Source organism: Salvelinus sp. IW2-2015, linkage group LG35 (genome assembly GCF_002910315.2).
Source record: "Salvelinus sp. IW2-2015 linkage group LG35, ASM291031v2, whole genome shotgun sequence".
Lineage (NCBI taxonomy): Eukaryota > Metazoa > Chordata > Actinopteri > Salmoniformes > Salmonidae > Salvelinus > Salvelinus sp. IW2-2015.
The window spans coordinates 20284805-20304601 of NC_036874.1; positions in this window are offsets into that span (position 1 = coordinate 20284805).

Sequence of the window (19797 nt, forward strand, 5' to 3'; positions counted from 1 at the left end):
GGTAGGCAAGTCTGCATTATGAGAATATTATGGATAAGAGCAAGAATATTTGTATTTGTCAAACGGCAGTCAAGCATCGATTATCATGTCACCAGAACAAGACACTCAATATTTATTGGAACAGAGCATCAAGCTCATCACCATGCACTTTCAGCACCCTGTGAAGCATCATAACTTATTTAATCTGTAACATAATAAACTGGATGTCTCGAGTTGTAGTGGGAGGACCACACACCATATCATCACGTGACATGATGTCCACTGTCAGACATAAAAACATCCCATCATGTCGAACAAAAAAATGATGTCGGCGTTTATAAAATTGTACCGAAACTTCCAGTTTCCATCACAGCTGTCATAATTTTTTTTTTTTTTATACGATATGACTTTTGTGGATGGAAACGTGGTAATGAGTAAGACATGGAATCCAAACAAATGCTCAAAAGCCACCCACGGACACTCCACTCTAATCCCAACCCAATAAGTATGCAGTGTCAGTTCTCTATGTCTGTAGTATGGAGCTGCGGCTCGGAGTATTGTTTCTTTATCCTATGTAATGTATTCTCATTGAATTTGGGGATAGTTTTTATCCATGTTCAGAGCTGTTAGGTTTATATCCCATCATACATCCTGGTATTACCAGGTTCTGACCACTAGGTGGTACTGTTAAGGACATAGGAGAATCTCTCTCCCTAACACTATTTCTACTTTATGGCAATGCAGTGTACTGGCCTGGGCAGAGCGGGAACAGAGGGGAGGCTTTTGTCAACTGTAAACCAACTCTGGGTCTGAATGGAGGTGTTTGTCGCTGTGGGCAGAGAGTTATTACTTAGATTGGCTGGGCGGTGGTGTGGGTAAACTCCCTCCTTAGCAGGCTTCCTGCCGTGGCAGGCTGGGAGGTCTGTTTACCACCGGAAGACCCCTGACATCCAGCAACCTGTTGCCCTTGTTTGAACACATTTAAACGGAGCTCCCACCTGTTGACTCTCCCCTGAGCCTGTGTTTGTGCAGGGGAGTGCCCAACGGGTTAGACTTCATTAGCATAGTTTAACATAGTCACAGCGGTTACAAATATCCGTTGATATGGCGCCCGGTTACACTCAACGCACCAATAGTGATGGCAGGCCTGGGATTCTGCTATACGAGGGTAGCTCTGGAGGGAATTTGAATGGGTCTTTCCTTGCCTGTCGTGGTGTTGCTTCAACCACTCGGTTCCTGATGTCTTGTCAGGTTTTGGATTTTAGTTGAAAGTGATGGGATGTCTTTGCTCAGTTGTTGCGTTGTACTGTGAGTTATTCCATTTTTCATACGACTCCCTCTCTATTTTCAAATTCTCATTCACCTCAGATTATGGTGACCTTAGAAGGACTTTATTGGCTCTGTGGGACTATAGGCTGAGTGTGAGTTTTCTCTAGACTGAGCGAGTGTAAGTAGAGGAGTGTGAAAGATGGGGTGAAAGTGTAAAAATATTTGCATGCTGTCCAGACGCCTACGCAACAGCAGCGAAACCTGTGTGTGTGTGGGGGGGGCATCTATAAATGGCACTTCCTCTTTTTATTTTTGTCTTCTATCTTTCCCTCATGTCATGATGCGTCACATTTTCTTTCTTTCCTTTGTGTATCTCTTTTGTCAGTTCTATGTCTCTGGGTTGTTTTGGGTTGGGTTCAGACAGCTACTGTGGCAGTTGAAAATACTTAGACCGACACTAAGTGTTTGTTTTACTTCTGTTTGCTTTCTGTGTGGGCCTTCTTTGGTTGTCTGCCAGTGCATGTTCCCAGCTGGGTCATTTTACCAATTCAGTGCCTTTTGAGAAGTGTCATTTGGTAAAATTCTGTCATAAAGAGCTCATGTTCAACTTCATAAAAATGTTTTCCCAAATCAAGAGGTTAAATAAAAAAATGTGGCTATTAAGTGGCAAATAAAGTAACAGGGTTGGCAGTAAAGGGGTTGACTATTTCTTCTTAAATCAGCCATAAATTCCCTTGTAACAAGGGGAATGGAAGCTTGTTGAGGTCATACAAGAAGTTTTGTAGTGATTCTTATGTTGATGATGTAAAGAATATTTGCTGGTCTGTGGTGTGTAATGAGGAGCAACCAGACACTGCACTTGACACATTTCTGAAATTGCTTATTCCAGTTACTAATAAGCAATAATGACTGTAAAAACTGTCAAATCCCCTTGGATTGATGAGGAATTGAAAATGGAATTGTGAACGCTGCGTGTAAACGCTGCGTTTATCCGGTATCAGGATAAATAAAAAGCCAGGTCTGCTAACTTTCTTTAATTATGTTTAATTACCGCAAGCAATGAATGGCAAATGCAATTTTCGTATATACGGGTTCACTGTATCACCACGCAGGGTAAAGCAGGGAACTGTGGAATGTACTCAAATAGCAGTTCTTATACTATGACAGTTTTAGTTCCAACTCGTCCAGTTGGCCTATCATAGTAGAGGCTGAGCACGGTTTAAACTCTTGCTCCGCCTTTGGGGGCACCCGGACTTGTCCAAGCCCCTTGGCGCTTTCCTTTGTCCACATCTGGTTGCTGGGTAGATTAACTCCGTCTTGTGTCTCCCCCTTGATTCTTCACTCAAACAATTCCTAATATGGTACTGATCAGTCTCCTAACCACCCTGGTTGGTCTAGAGTGATGCACCCTTCCCCTCTCCAGACTGACCACAGCTTTTATGGCCTGTGTTGGTCAGTCCTTACACACCTACACACACACCCATCTGTATTGTTTGTGTGTGTGTGTAACAAAACAATATTAATCTTCAAACAATATGCTAACAGGCTATAGTGCATAAACATAAATCCTAACAGTATGGTTGAGAGGGATGAGGCAAAAGGTATGGCAAATAAGTCTGAAACATAAATCCTAACAGTATGGTTGAGAGGGATGAGGCAAAAGGTATGGCAAATAAGTCTGGCAGCCCAATCGATTGGCAAACGTACTGCAAATTAAGAAATCATGTGACTAAACTAAATAAAAATAAACTATACTATGAAACAAAAATAAATAATATAAAGAATGATAGTAAAAAGCTTAGGGGCACCTTAAATGACATTTGGGGGAAAAGACAAACTAATTACTTTTTCATTGGCAAGATTAGCACATTTAGGCATGACATGCCAGCAACAAATGCTGACACTACACATCCAAGTATATCTGACCTAATTATGAAAAACAAGCATTGTACTTTTAAATTCGGTACAGTGTGTGTGGAAGAGGTGAAAAAGTATTGTTGTCTATCAACAATGACAAGACCCCAGGGTCTGACAATCTGGATGGAAAATTACTAATAGTTTGCGATATTGCCACTCCTATTTGCCACATCTTCAATTTAAGCCTACTAGAAAGTATATGCACTTAGCTTCCCACCAGGCCTAAAGTCATTCTGCTACCCAAGAATAGTAAAGCCCCCTTTATTGGCTCAAATAGCCGACTAATCACCCTGTTACCAACCCTTAGTAAACTTCTGGGAAAAAATTGTGTTTTACCAGAATCAATGCTATTTTACAGAAAACAAATTGATAACAGACTTTCAGCACGCTTATACTGTAGGGAAGGACATTCAACAATCACAGCACTTACACAAATAACTGATGATTGGCTGCGAGATTGCAGTTTGCTCAGAACAGAGCAGGACGGCTGGGCCTTAAAAGTACACGTAGAGCTAACATTAATGACATGCATGTCAATCTCTCATGGCTCAAAGTGGAAGAGAGATTGACGTCAACACTACTTGTTTTTGTAAAGTTTTGACAAGCTGAATGTACCGAGCTGTCTGTTTAAACTACACAGATGGGACATCCATGCATACCCCACAAGACATGCCACCAGAGGTATCTTCACCCCAGGAAGAGTAGCTGCTGCCTTGGCAGCAACCAATGGGGATCCCTAATAAATACAAATACAAACTGGGAGTGGCAATTGAATGCAAGCTTCACAAAAAAAAAATGAAATTGCTCAAACAATTTTAGCCCGTCTATCTATGGGTAACAGGGTTGACGTGTTATGCTCGACCCGCTCAGTTTTCCACCAGAAACACCAGAAAATTACCAAAAACAGTAGAACCAGCTCACCTGCTTTTATTTAGAAAAAATGTATTTTATTGTTTTATATTGTGGTGGTACAACATTCAACCCACATAATGTGTAGTGCATTTAATGTTTTATTTCAAAACCACTTTTTTTTTTTTTTACAGAACCGACCTCAAAAGCACTAATTAGCCAGCACTAGGGAGTTTTAAATAATATTATTAGTCTATTTCTCCCTATTTCTGTTTGTCATTCTGTCCTTTTTTGTCAAGTGTAGGAATCTTCTGCAGCATAGAACTGCCCCAGTGAGATGGAAAAGAAAAATGGAAAATGAGAGTCGGGTCCCCAGAGGGTGATAATGGTAGTGAGAGAAGGAGAGAGGGAGAGAGGCAGGGTGGTCAATCTGTGTTTTACCGGATCAGATGTCAGATCTGGCTGAGAATAAGAATCGATTCGGATTAACAAAAGACTCACATGCAGGACTCCATTAGCTGCCAGAGAAGCTAGTCGGCTTGAACCTCTCTTTCCTTCTCACTGGAGTGGAGCTGTGTGTTTGTGTGTATTCATAGGTGTGTGTTTACTTTTGTGCTTTCTACCTACTTAGTTAAGGCAATACTTTGCCCTGGTATCATGGTCTATGTGTTACGAAAAAGCTACGACATCCCTCAGTGGCAGTTCCTTGAGGATAGTCTATCTGCAGCGTTGAGGTAAGCCTTCTTGTAAGGGGTATCTGTTTTTCACCCCCAGCCTACGCAAATACAAAAAACAGGCAGAAAATGGGACAGAGCCAGGCAGTGGCCCTCTATGTAAATGTAAACTAGGTGGGCACAGTCTAAATGGATCCTGTTTATATCATAACACCACAGTCTGTGCACAGAGAGGGTCGGCTTAACGTAAACACACACATCTTAAATAGGCTGCCTTCTGGATTGGAGGAATTCTTCAGTCTGCTACGTTTTGGCCCTTTTTACGGTCTATGTCTCCAGTTTACGGGGTGCAAGTCCGAGAATATGCCATCTGTATTGCTGTCTGTCAACAGGCAACAGGATAAACAGTAATAGCAGCATAAGTGATGAGTCAAAAGAGTTAGTTCAAAAAGGGTAAATGCACATAGCTACCTGGACTGTTGGTTAACTATTTAACTAACCATTTTGCAGTCTTATGGCTTGGGTGTAGAAGCTGTTCAGGGTCCTGTTGGTTCCAGACGAGGTGCATCATTACCACCTGCCATGCGGTAGCAGAGAGAACAGACTCTGACTTGGGTGGCTGGAGTCTTTGACATACCGCCTGGTATGGACGTCCTGGATGGCAGGGAGCTCGGCCCCAGTGATGTACTGGGCTTGTACACATAACCCTCTGTAGCTCTTTGCGGTCAGATGCCTAGCAGTTGCCATACCAAACGGTGATACAGCCATTCAAGATGCTCTCAATGGTGCAGCTGTATAACCTTTTGAGGTTCTGAGGGACCATGCCAAATCCTTTCAGCATCCTGAGGGGGAATAGGCGGTGTTGTGCCCTCTTCATAACTGTGTTGGTGTGTGTATGGACCATGATAATTCCATAGGGATGTGGACACAGAAGAACTTGAAGCTCTCAACCTGCTCCACTACAGCCCCATCGCTGTGGATGGGGGCGTGCTCGGCCCTCCGCTTTCTGTTAAACCACGAACAGCTCCTTTGTCTTGCAGATATTGAGAGAGAATTGTTGTCTTGGCACCAAACTGCCAGGTCTCTGAACTCCTACCTGTAGGCTGTCTCATCATCATCGGTGATCAGGCCTACCACTGTTGTGTTGTCGGCAAACTTAATGATGGTAATGGAGTTGTGTGTGGCCACGCAGTCATAAGTGAACAAGGAGTACAGGAGGGGACTAAGCACGGACCCCTGAGGGACCCCTGTGTTCAGCGTGGTGGATGTGTTATTGCCTACCCTCACAACCTGGGGGTGGCCTGTCAGGAAGTCCAGGATCCAGTTGCAGAGGGAGGTGTTTAGTCTCAGGGTCCTTAGTTTAGTGATGAGTTTGGAGGGTGCTATGGTGTTGAATGCTGAGCTGTAGTCAATGAACAGCATTCTCACGTAGGTGTTCCTTTTGTCCAGATGGGAAAGGTCAGTGTGGAGTGCAATAGAGATTGTGTCATCTGTGGATCTGTTGGGGTGCTAGCGAAACAGTCTTGTAAGCTTAGCATCCCATTCATCGGACTACTTCCGTATTGAGCGTGTAACTGGTACTTTCTGTTTAGAGTTTTTGCTTGTAAGCAGGAATCAGGAGGATAGACTTACGGTCAGATTTGCCAAATGGAGGGTGAGGGAGAGCTTTATATGCATCTCTGTGTTTGGAGTACATTTTGTTCACCTCTAGTTGCACAGGTGACATGCTGGTAGAAATGAGGTACAACTGATTTCAGTTTTCTTGCATTAAAGTCACCGGCCACTGGGATCGCCGCCTCTGGGTGAGCATTTTCTTGTTTGCTTATGGCCCTTTTCAGCTCATTGAGTGTGGTCTTAGTGCCAGCATCAGTTTGTGTTGGTAAATAGACAGCTACGAAAAATATAGATGAAAGCTCTCTTGGTAAATATACTGAACAAAAATTTAAATGCAACATGCAGCAATTTCAGAGATTTTTACTGAGTTACAGTTCATGTAAGGAAATCCTTCAATTGAAATTAATTCATTAGGCTGTAATCTGTGGATTTCACATGACTGGGCAGGGGCACAGCCATGTGTGGGCCTGGGAAGACATACGCCCACCCACTTGGGAGCCAGGCACACCTAATCAGAGTGGGTTTTCCCCACAAAAGGGCTTTATTACAGAAATAAATACTCTTCAGTTTCATTAGCTGTCTGGGTGGCTGGTCTCAGATGATCCCGCAGGTGAAGTAGCCGGATGTGGAGGTCCTGGGCTGCTGTGGTTACACGTGGTCTGCGGTTGTGAGGCCGGTTGGACGTACTGCCAAATTCTCTAAAACGGAGTTGGATGCGGTATATGGTAAAGAAATGAACATTAAATTCTCTGGTAACAGCTCTGCTAGACATTCCTGTGGTCAGCATGCCAATTGCATGCTCCCTCAAAACATGAGACATCTGTGGCATTGTGTTGTGTGACAAAACTGCACATTTTATTGTGGCATTTTATTGTCCCCAGAAAAAGGTGCACCTGTGTAATGATCATGCTGTTTTAATCAGCTTCTTGATATGCCACACCTGTCAGGGGGAACGATTTATCCACTCTCCAACGTAATCTCGTCAGGTATCCTGCATGCCGGCCTCTATGCTCCGTCTCCTCCTTCGAGTGTCTGGTGTTTTGGGCCTGGTCCAGGATAATCAATGTCTTTTGCCTCCGATTCATTGCAGTAAAAGTCCTCGGCCAAATTCCTTTGTCATTTCTGGCATTATTGAATTTCCTACTTTCTGTTTCCTATTTTCCAGAGTGTCACTGAGCTTGCAGCCTGGTCCCCAGCCCTTCTCATCATCATGCCAATGTGTAGCAGCTTCCCTGTCAACAGAGGCTGTATTGTCCCTACCTACCGCCCATCCACTGTAAGCCCCACTCCTTCCCCAGTTTGAAGAACAGAGGACAAAAGGATGGGTGAAACTCCCTCTCTGGGAAGTACAGTATGGGAGGTGTGTGCTGGGGCTGCCGTACGACGGCCACAAAGATCACATTCATCCCAAACACAATACAGTACAATACTATAGAGGCCCTTCGGCCAGGACAGGACCTGCCCCAGGCCACCACAGCACCACAACGCCTGCCTGCTACACAGAGTTGGGGGTTAAGGTTAGCATTGAATGGGACTAAAAATAGAGAGTGGGACAGCGAAAGGGTTGAGGGGAATGTGGATAAAAAAAGAGGAGAGCAAGAGAGAGGGACAAAGATGGGTGAAGAGAAGGTGGATAATGGAAAACTAGCAGGGGGCAAAGGATAGCAAAGGATATAGAGAGAGAGGAAAAGTTGTTTTTGTCCAAGGTTGAGAGACTGTAGAAACACCCGTAGTGACCTGCACCCTCTTTCACTGTATCTCATGCCTGCCTCCCAATAAGGAGAATGGTAATGGTCCCACTGGGTAATAATTAGCAGACAGCGCTCCCTCCCTTGTCTGTATGTGTGTCGGTTGTGCTCGCGGCTCGCTGTGTGCGACTGTTTATTTTCGAGTGTGACTCACACTTCCTGTGCTCTGCCAGTGAGGCAAGCCTCAATGGATCAGCAGGGCCTCCTCTCATTCTCAATTCCACACGGAAATACTGTGCGGGGGCTTGAATGGATGAGGTGGCTCTGGAATTCATTTACTAGTGCACAGGCACCGCAGATTTCTTTGGAAGGTACATTTTTTATATGTAAAGGAGAGAGCGCAGTCTTATACGACTGATGTTTTGTTAGCAGGAAAAGACCGCCGTTAGACACAGTCATTGTACGTTCCAGTGTTTCTTGAGTGAAATCTTCTGGGAATTCAACATGCCTTCATCACTACTTCCGCTTACTTAGTCAATAATGGTTGGCGATGATGACGGGTTGCTGGGTTTTTCCCCAGGATCCGTCTCCCTTCGGTGTCCTGTGCTTCGCTCCGGGGGAAAGACCTGTTTTAAGACCTGTTTGTAATGGAATCTATAGCCGACTGTGCCACTGTTTATTAAAGGTGCAAAGAGGAGCAATTGTGAGGAGAGGTCTCAAAGCAAGAGGATGCAGACCTGGTTTGAATGAGTGTGTGTGTTTTCATTCATAGTCCTGGCACGATATTTATTTTCCTCATAAAGTCATAACGTAACGTTAATATTAGGGATGCACGATATATCGGTAAGCATATCGGAATCGGACAATATTAGCTAAAAATCTAGTTTAACGCCAATGTGCAAAACCGATGTCAAAGCTGACATGCATACCTATATAACGTTGGTAGATGACGTAATGACGCCACGAAAAATACAGTGCTACACGTGCAATACAGCATTCCTAACCTAGCCCATAATGTCTGCTGTGTGGATCTATTTTGAAGTTTCAAAGGAAGATAACTAAAAGGCCATATGCAACGTTTGTGCTGCTATTATTTCTCGAGGAGGGGAGAAAGTGAAATCGTTCATTACCACAAACCTAATTACTAATTTGAAAGTTCATCACCCCCAGATGTTCAGCGACCTCAAAAGCAGAAAAAAAGTGCACACTTCCAACGACTAAACAAGTTCAAGTCGAGCAGTCATTTGAAAGAGTAAGAACATTTCAGTGAGACAACTCAAAGGCGAAATCCATTAACGCCAAGATAATGGAATTCATTGCCCTTGACAATCAACCGTTCTCTGTGGATGATGTTGGCTTTCGCCGACTGATCGAGCACCTTGAGCCCCGCTACACACTACCAAGTTGGCGCTATTTTTCAGATGTTGCCCTACCGGAGTTACACAGTATTCTTGAAACACACATCCATGAGCTACTTGCTATGGGCGTCACTGTTATAAGCTTCACAACTGACATTTGGACCAGCTGTGTCAGCCCCATGAGCATGCTGGGTCTGACAGCACAGTGGGTCGACGAGGATTTCGTACTGAGGAAACCCTTATTGCATGGTCAAGAATGTGCTGATTCTCATACCGCTGCTGCCATTTCAATGGCATTTGACAACATGTTTGAAACCCTGGAAACATGAACACACTCCTAGTTCCATTCGAACAACTGACTCGAGAAGTAAGCAGCAGATGTGATACCCTCTGTCATGGCATTGAAACGCCTGCTCAACAAAACTGCCGACACAGACCGTGGGGTTAAAACTTGAAAAAGTACTCTAATAGAGGCTGTGAACAAGCAATTCGGTGGCATTCTCTCTGAGCATCTTTACTGTGTCGCCACCATGCTCGATGCTAGGTATAAGGACCGCTACTTCGATGCAGACAAGAAAGGGTTTACATAAAATTTTAGACAAAGCTGGACAAAATGGAAACGGACACAGTGACATTGTGCACCGAGGAAGAGAGGCCACGTACAGACAGACTTCATTGCTTGTCATGTATGATGAAATCCTGGTTGAGAATGAAACGACTGAGCAAATGAACAACGAAACAGCACAGCAAGTAAGTGAAAGAAATAGGTTTTGATTATGTTTTACTGGTAATGGGGATATACGTAAATGCCAACAAAATAACTTTGTGTGTGTGTGTTTCAACTATTCAACTGTACTAGAATGCTTAAAAGGTCGCTAAAATGTTAAATATCGGGTGTAGTTTTTTTTGGCAAGGAAAAATAGTGGATATCGGTATCGGCCCAAAAATGTCATATCGGTTCATCCCTAGTTAATATGCTTCGATGTTACAACAATGATGATGATCTTGATAATGATTGTAATGAAGATGGTTATTCTAAGGTTGCAACTTTGTAGGTCCCTCCTAGCTCTCTATTAGCTATTTAAGTGCTTTCATCCATCATCCCTCTACTTAACTCTTTCTCTCCATCACTCTCTTTTCACCTCACCCCCTCCCTCTCTAAGAAACACACCCACTCAAGCACTCATATCTGCTCACTCTCTCCCCGAATGTCTCTCAGTGACTCTGAAGCTCCTCTGAGGGGTGAAACCAGACTACTCTCTCCCAGGTAAACTGCTCTCCATCCTCCCTCGCTCATTCTCTCTCTCTCTCTCCTTCCTCAATCTCTCTGTCCTCTTTCACTATCTCACTCTTCTCTCTCCTCTCACTCGCTCTCCTCTCTCTCACAACTCTCTCTCATACACTCTCGCTGAGGCTAAATGGTCACTGTAATGGAATTAGTCTGTTAGATTGGGATTGATAGTCCTCATAACTGTCTGTTGTGTGATCTGCTGCTGTACCATAGGTAGTGTTTCTATTTGTGTGCTTTCTCCGAATGGGTTGCCTTTCCTGATTGTCTTCTTTTCTCCAGTTTGCTTGAGTGTGTTATGTACTGGATGTGAGTGTAGCAGCTACCTGAGTTCTAGTTCTTTCTCATGTTTGAGTGCAGCTAAATGGTAGTGAGTTTATTAAAGGGCATCTCTGAAAAACAAAGTCCTCAATACTCTCCATTTGTTTTTGGAGGGTTAATGGTGGATAGAGAGAGGATGACTAATCAGTGTGTGTGTGTGTGTGCTCACGTGTGTGTGATGAGTGGTCTACATATGCATGATTCACAGTTATACAGGCATACTCCCTCCACTTCCTGGTGTGGGTGGGATCTTTGCCTTTCTTAATACGTTCAAAAGGCAGTAAAATAAGTATTGACAGCGTCTACGGGCTAATCAGCCTGGTCCCACTGGATTGGGTTGAATCCCTAGACTTTGTGAAAATATGAGAGCAGCACTTCGGTTAGAGCTTTGGTCATTTCCTCTTCTTATAATGTTACCTGAATACATGATCAATGACCTTCATCCTAGCCCCTCGTACATTTCTGTCAAATCCTCCTGGGCTTTTCTTGTGGTTTATATTAGGGGTGTGAACGTTTAAACTAAATTGGGATTTTTAACATGAAGAGAAATCCCGAACTGAAAAAAAGTGCTTTGTTGTTGTTCCCCACCAAATTATGTCACATTCTTTGCAGTTATCACAAAACTCCTCGCGCTGGCTCGCCTGCTCTTTCTCTTCGCTAATGATGAGTGTGTGTATCCAGTTTTCGGTCTGTTGCGTGTTGAATATCCTAGCCTATTCATTGATTCTAAGCCCGCTTTACTGGAGTTGCGAGACATTGCATGCCACAGCATTCCATTGCGATATACAGTTGAAGTCGGAAGTTTACATATACCTTAGCCAAATACATTTAAACTCAGTTTTTCACAATTCCTGACATTTAATCCAAGTAAAAAGTCCCTGTCTTCGGTCAATTAGGATCACCACATTATTTTAAGAATGTGAAATGTCAGAATAATAGTAGAGAGAATGATTTATTTCAGCTTTCATTTCACATTCCCAGAGGGTCAGAAGTTTACATACACTTAATTATTAGCATTGCCTTTAAATTGCTTGACTTGGGTCAAACGTTTCGGGTAGCCTTCCACAAGCTTCCCACAATAAGTTGGGGGAATTTTGACCCATTCCTCCAGACAGAGCTGGTGTAACTGAGTCAGGTTTGTAGGCCTCCTTGCTCGCACACGCTTTTTCAGTTCTGCCCACAAATTTTCTATAGGAAGGGGTCAGGGCTTTGTGATGGCCACTCCAAAAACGTGACTTTGCTTTCCTTAAGCTATTTTGCCACAACTTTAGGAGGAATGCTTGGGATCATTGTCCATTTGGAAGACCCATTTGCGACCAAGCTTTTACTTCCTGACTGATGTCTTGATGTTGCTTCAATATATCCACATAATTTTCCTGCCTCATAATGCCATCTATTTTGTGAAGTGCACGAGTCCCTCCTGCAGCAAAGCACCCCCACAACATGATGCTGCCACCCCCGTTCTTCACGGTTGGGATGGAGATCTTCGGCTTTCAAGCCTCCCCCTTTTTCCTCCAAACATAACGATGTTCATTATGGCCAAACAGTTCTATTTTTGTTTCATTAGACCAGAGGACATTTCCAAAAAGTACGATCTTTGTCCCCATGTGCAGTTGCAAACCGTAGTCTGGCTTTTTTATGGCGGTTTTGGAGCGGTGGGGCGGTGGATTCCTAGTGGAATCGAATCTTGACCCTCAGAAATGGGAGTCGACATGCAAGGAGTCGAGGAATCAACTATTTTGGAGTCTACTCTCCACCACTTCGTCATCAGCAGCGAAGTCCTGTATGGCAATACTTTGAGAAGTTAAATGAGAACGAAATGCAAACTTTGCGAAGTGAAATTGAGGTACAGTAATGGTAGTACAGGTGCAATGCTTAACCATCTGAGACACAAACCGTTGCTGGTAGCAGCGCAGCTGCATTGTGAATTCACGTGGTTATTATAGTTTAAACATTACGATTTCTTTTCCATTTGTCACATCCCTAGTTTAGATGTACATTTCGCTATGCCTTTGTGCTGCTTGTGTTTGATTTGGAGGGTAGAATTGACCTACAGTCCAATCGGCTTGTATTTAATGAAAGTGAACATGGTGATCGCTGTGAACTGCCTGTCTTATCAAAGCCCTCTGAAATCCTGCTCTGCCTGCTCACGGCCTTCGAGGCACAGCAGAGCAGACCTCAAAGAGACTGCTTGTATGCAGTTTAAGAAAATTCCCTCTGTGGGTGTGTACATCTCCTACTACTAGACACAGTGGGAGTAACCCTAGGTGGGTCTGGGGCACGTTGGTTTTACATGCCATCTGATTTTTAGAGCTTCTGTTCTCTGGGTTTCTTTAATTGTAAGTTCCAGTAAAAAGAGCTTTATTGTGTTTTCGCCCCTTGGTTACAAAAACACCCTCAGGTTTGGGCATTTGATCTGGTAAAAGTGCTTACACTCTCTCTGAGAAAGAAAACCAAGAACATGGTTTGAGCTAATGTCACTTGCACAGACCTAAGTAATGAATGTAAACAAGTTGCCCCTGAGACACTGATCTAACACCAGTGTTGCATTGTCATGACCTGATGGTTACGGTGACAATTTGGTGAAGGTAACCTAGATCTGTAGGCTGCTTTCTACCTTCAGCGACCCTCAAGCCCAGGGGTCAGGGGTTAGGGGCTGTTCTGCATGGATGCAGAAGTCAGGCTGTTCCACCACTTCCTCCTGCTAGCGTGCATCTGTACCCAGAGAGGATGCTGGGTGATACATGTAGCCCTCCAGCTCTCTCTCCATCTGCCATAGCTCCGAGTAGACCCGTTTCCATGGGAACCAGTGAACCAGCAGCACCAGGCTACAGCGAGGAAAGGAGAGGCGGGAAAGAGGGTTTATCGGTTCTCCAGGCACAAGCTCATTTAATGTTTAGCCCATATTTTTATCATTTCCAGCCGTGGAAAGACCTGCCAAAATGAGCACAAACACATAACCCGGACTGCTCTTTATTCTTGGTGTCTGTTCATATTAATATGAAAAACAGTTCTGATATTGTACTAGTGCAGCTTTTTGCATATTGAGTGACTGAATGGTGATTGTGATGATGCCTCATGTTATGTGACCTCAACTTATCAAAGTTACAGTAGATCAAGATTTGTTGCTGTGTCTCAATCTTCAGATGTCAAGGTTAACATAGCAGGATTTGCAGCAGACCCGGTTGCTCAAAGAACTCTAACAACGTAATCGCAATGTTGCTAGCTGTCATTGGCATGATCAGGTTTCCTCTGTCTTTTACAAACATCCCACCAATGTCAGAATAATCTTGCGTCCTAAAGAAGGGTTAGAACATTAGATTGGAGCCTGAGTGAAAATTTAGCTTAAATAGTCAGTGCTGTTCCTCTTATGTCGTCCACACATTACAACCAATTTTAACAACATATCCTCGCAGTTTTATCAACAGACCTCGAGAGAAGAGTTTAGCCTTTAGTTGGAAATGCATAGTTCCTTTCACCTGGAAGTGTCTCGGAAAATAAATCTAGTCAGGTGTCAGTCTATTTTAATCTCCCCCTCAAGACATGAAGCAAGGTATCAAGCAAAGTGCTTCTGTAATCAGTACTGAAGAATAATGCTCTGATACATGTAAGCTGAGCCCTAACTCCGTGGCTGCCATATTGATAAGGCTGATGCCCTACGAAGCTTCTATCTTTTCTGTTGATGAAATTCAGGGGTAACCCCTCAGGTCTTTGTGAGGACATTTTAAGGCATGACACATATCCAGAGTGAAGGGATATTTAACTTGTCCTGCATTTAAATACTGTATGTCTCTGCAGACTCACTGCAAGTGTTCCATGGAACAATAAGAGAGGGAGCCTCAGAAAGCTTCTTCCTGGGTCTCCTTTCCCCTGGGTACCTCCACCACTGTTTGTGTTTCAGCTGACGGTGCACCGCACTCCCCCTCCTCCACCCATCCCCCCTCTCCTCTCTTCCTAGTTTGCGCTAGGCAGGAGCTAGGCAATCCCTTTCACACCATGATATGCACGCCTCACACGCATGCGCACACACACAGACATAAAAAGACACTCACACCACACCCCAAGTCTACTTGTGTCCAACTGATGACAGCAAAGGAATGTACTGTACAGACAAAGGTTAAAGATAGACACTAGTAGACAGCAGAGAGGTGTGTCCCATTACAGGTTCCCATACTGAAGGACCTGATTCTGCAGAGTACAGGATTAGCCGTTTCATTTCCTGATACTAATATTAGCTCTGGAGTTTTACGTGTGACAACTCCTATCAAAGGAATGTGTCACTGTAAGAAAAGAGAACAGAGCTGTGTCGTCGGCTTCACTAACAGTACATTCACACCCCATAGACTATAAATAGATCTTTGTGAATGAGTGAATCAGCAACCTTTTTCCCCGTCTGCATTCATCCACAGTATACTTCTGATTACCATCCTGAGGTTCCAGCATTGAAGTGTTTGGACTGTCAGCCTTCAACTGCTGTAAATGTTTTGTCTCACTTCCTTCATATGGTTCCTTCTACCTGGTTATCGTAAAGCATTATTGTAAGGTAATGGGGTCAGTGGGAAGGAAAAGCCTTTGTGAAACAACAGGAGGAAACGTTGAGAGCAACCAGAGCCACTGGGGAATGGCAGGATCTCTTTACCTGATCTGACTGTCAGAATGGATTTGAGACCGACAGGCTACAGAGGAGGGTGTTCTGGGCAGTGTAACGTGTGAGCGAGTTGGTGCGTGCATGTGTTTCAAGAAAATAACATGACAGTCTCTGCCATATTTCCCCTACCCAAGGTGATTGCTCCGTGTGTAGTACAACCATTAGGAATTAGCCTATTATTTCTAAACTGTAGTTTCCTATCCCTTATCCAATCTCAAATAATTGTGAAAGGAATACAATAATGACAATGTAGCCAAATGAAATGAATGTTATTAATACGTTTAATAAACTCAGTCTGTATAGGTTTAGTTGTTTGATTCATCTCTCGTTGAACAGCAGTAACCAACTCTGGAGTTCCAAGCTCTAACCAACCATATATTTGAGCCAGTTGAGATTAGTTTCCAGGTGATTCATTGCCTCTCCAATGGTGTGCCTGCCTTCTGACTGGTAGCCATTGGCAGTATGGTTGTTGAGCTTATGCACCATCAGAATGCCTCATCACCGGACTCATCTTTTGAGTCAAAGTAAAAGTTGCCAGACTCAGTCAGACTCAAGTTGTACACTGACATTTTTAAAGTTAAATGCTGTCAACCAAAGGATTTTAAAGCTTGGTATCTCCGAAGGTGAGAGTATGCTAAGGTAGAGGGGAATCTGTGTTTAGAATTATAGAATGTTATTGCTGGTATCTATGGCAATCCAAGCTTCCTTCTCTTGTGATGTACACTACAGTTCAAAAGTGTGGGGTCAATTAGAAATTTCACAAGTCCTCAACTGGCAGCTTCATTAAATAGTACCCGCAAAACAGCAATCTCAACGTCAACAGTGACTCCGGGATGCTGGCCTTCTAGGCAGAGTTGCAAAGAAAAAGCCATATCTCAGACAGGCCAATAAAAAGAAAAGAAAATATTAAGATGGGCAAAAGAATACAGAAGCCAGCATCCCGGAGTCGCCTCTTCACTGTTGATGTTGAGACTGGTGTTTTGCGGGTACTATTTAATGAAGGAGTCCTTTTCTCCCCATTCATCTTCCCACTCTTTACCTGTCTTTTCCTGTCTCTCCCACTCATACCTTTTTTATTTCTGTCTCACACTCCTGTAGTATTCTCACCCTCACTTTTCTTTCTTGGGAATTGTGTGTGAAGAGACCACTTTGGTACATGACCTAGCTACAGTATAAAACCAATCCCTTTTCTAACTATTCTAGCTAATTCCCAAGGCAAACACCACAATGTAGCTGGACAGCTCAGAACATTTTCTCGTCTGCCTCTCTTACTGTGAGGCGTTTGAGTTCATTTTAATGCTGTCACTTCAGTCTGTTATTCTTAATAATCGCTACTGTTGATAGTACTCTGCTGTAAACAAAGTTAACCATTGTGTAGTCTTAACATTCTATATACTCCCCTTGTCCCAAGGGTAAAAAATTACCCGCCTTCACTAAACCCCTAAAATAAAGCAGCTTAATTGAATTTTAAAGCCCAAATCTATTTTGCATGAAGAAACAACCTGTCATTCATCACAAACATTGAATATCTGTGTTTTCCCTCTTCACAATGTAGAAAGACTGCATTTAATCAGTGGACACCACTCGTTTTTATTACAACACACCTATCATAATTGTTTCCTTTACTAAAGTAAAGGTTTATGATTATTGTTATTATTATTATTATTGCTAAAGGTACGGCATAGGAGTAAACATACATTTTCTAGCAAGAGATAGCACTTGTATAGCCTAAGAAAGTAGCAGAAATGTGCAGAAAGTAGTTTTGATTGCATTTTATTGAAGGGAAACAATGACAGTCTTGAACGTTTTTGGCAACATAGTGGTATATTCTTATATACTGTACAATGAGGAATTCAACTACAAAATACTAGTCTTCTCCCATTTTTTAACCATTGCCCCCACCCACAAGGTGTATAAACAACAACAATAAATAAGAATAAAATAAGATAATAGATACAAAACAAAAACGTGAAGAACAAATCAATCAACTCTAATTAGCACATGTAGGACAGTATGCAAGTGTTTGTGCATGGACTTTGCAGATGTATTTCTCACATGTGCAGCACATAGTATTTGTTTTAATAGTTGTTCTTTGGGGGGCAGAATTTGCACCTCCTCCTCTTGCCTGCCCCAACTGCAGCCTCAGGTGGATCAGGACAAGATTCAGCCTCCTGAACAGCTTTCACAAGCGCTGCAGAGGCTGCTGTGCGGGGGAGGCGCTCCCTTATTTGAATGTGTGGGGTTTACAAGTGCCTTTCCCAGCTGCTCCAGGAACACCCTCCTCTTGTTCCGCTTATCAAGCATCCAGGTAGGGTTGATCTTTTTCCGTATCACGAAGGCATTGTATTAGGACACATCAATGATGTTATGGAAGATGGCCAGAGGGCAGTCATCCTCCTGCAGCTATAAGTTCCAATCACCTTGACCAGGTTGTCCACGCCTCCTTTGTTGTGGTTGTAGTCCAGGATGATGGCTGGCTTCCAGGATGATGGCTGGCAAACTTTGATGAGAAGTCCTCTCTGCCCCTTGTTGATGAGAAGGCTTCCCTCCCCCTCTGCATCCCAGAGACTACATGTAGCCTTGCCTTGGGACCTATACACACCCGCTAAGATTAGCAGCCCTATGAAGGTACGCAGGTCAATCTCATCCATCCTTTTCCAGTTGTCTCTATATTTACGGAAACCCTCCAAATTTGTCATCTCCAGGATGATTTTTTTGATGGCTGGTGTGATGAACATGTAGAATGTTAAGGTGATGTCCTGGGCATGGGAAACTGCATGTCTTGTGGGCCCTGGGGTCATCCTTATGACATTTTGTGCTGCCATTCTGCCCTGGTTGTCATATGGTGACAAGGACCATGTTATTTTGCTGTTCTTTGACAAAAAAATTCTCTCTTTCAGTTTGGGGGATTTCTTCTTCATCTGAAGATGATGATTCATGCTCTGGGTTGTATTCTTCCCCATGTTATTTTGCTGTTCTTTGACAAAAATGTCTCTATTTCAGCTTGGGGGATTTCTTCTTCATCTGAAGATGATGCATTGTGCTCTGGGTTGTTTTCTTCCCCATCTTCTTCATATACCTCCTTCTAAATCATTGATCTCTTGTTCCTCCTGGACATCTGAAAAAAACAGATCTACGACCTGTTGTGCACTGAAACGTGCACTCATGGCTTCAGCAAAGAGAGAACTGGGGGGACTGTCATCTGCAGCACCTTTATAGCCTAAATAAATGTATTTAGTCTGTGAACTTGTGTCATGTGTGGGGTCGTGAGGGGAGATGCTGCACATGCACAAGAAAGTTTTTGTTTTGTCTGAGTTCAATCAGTAGCACACAATCTCAATTTCTCATTGTGTGTGTGTGTGTGTGTGTGTGTGTTTTTGTGGTGTGTAAATTATTTTATAACTGCTGGGTCAAAAATAACCCCAAGAAAATGTTTGTACCCTGGTAGTGTACAGCTTTCATGGACATATGAACAAAGGCGATGTTTCACTTTTTCTAAAGTTGGGGTCACTTTAGGAAAAGTTGGAAAAATATAATGTAGGGGGTTTTCTCTGCTATCAAACAGTGTCGGGTCATTTTTGACCCTTGCGACAACACGAGGGTTAACTTCTGTTCGGAGAAACAGACTAATTGTATGATCATCAGATGTAGGGGAACATGGAAATGGAGCGGAGAATCTGTCAATTCACTTCCAAAAAGGAAGTGTGATTCTCTGTTTTATTTTCCACTGTTAAGAAGCCAGACTGTGCTGTGTTTTTCAGGAACATATGGAGAACGAGTGAAACCCGGGCTCATTAAAAAACCTGCCACCGCTGCCCCAGCTGGAGTCAGTCAGACTAGTCTTCTACTAGGCCTTTTTAGCCAGCCGCTGGGACACTGAATGACTCCACACAGCCTCTCAGAGTGAAATCTCTCTCTCTCTCGCTTGCACACTCACTCACCTTGTCAACCTGTCAGTCTCTACCTCTGCCACTGCTTTTGCCTTACCCAGGGAAGGTGGGAGGGAGACACAGTGTTAAATGCACTAGCTTATAACCCCTACATCTATTCCCTCCCTGAAAGTGGTATTCTGAAATATGATTTACTGAGAAGTGTGTTTTGATGGCTCTGCTCTGATGGATGTCAGTGGATGGGTCTCAGCTCGGACTGTCAGCAATTGGCTACGACAGCTCAGTGACATTTTTTTATTGGC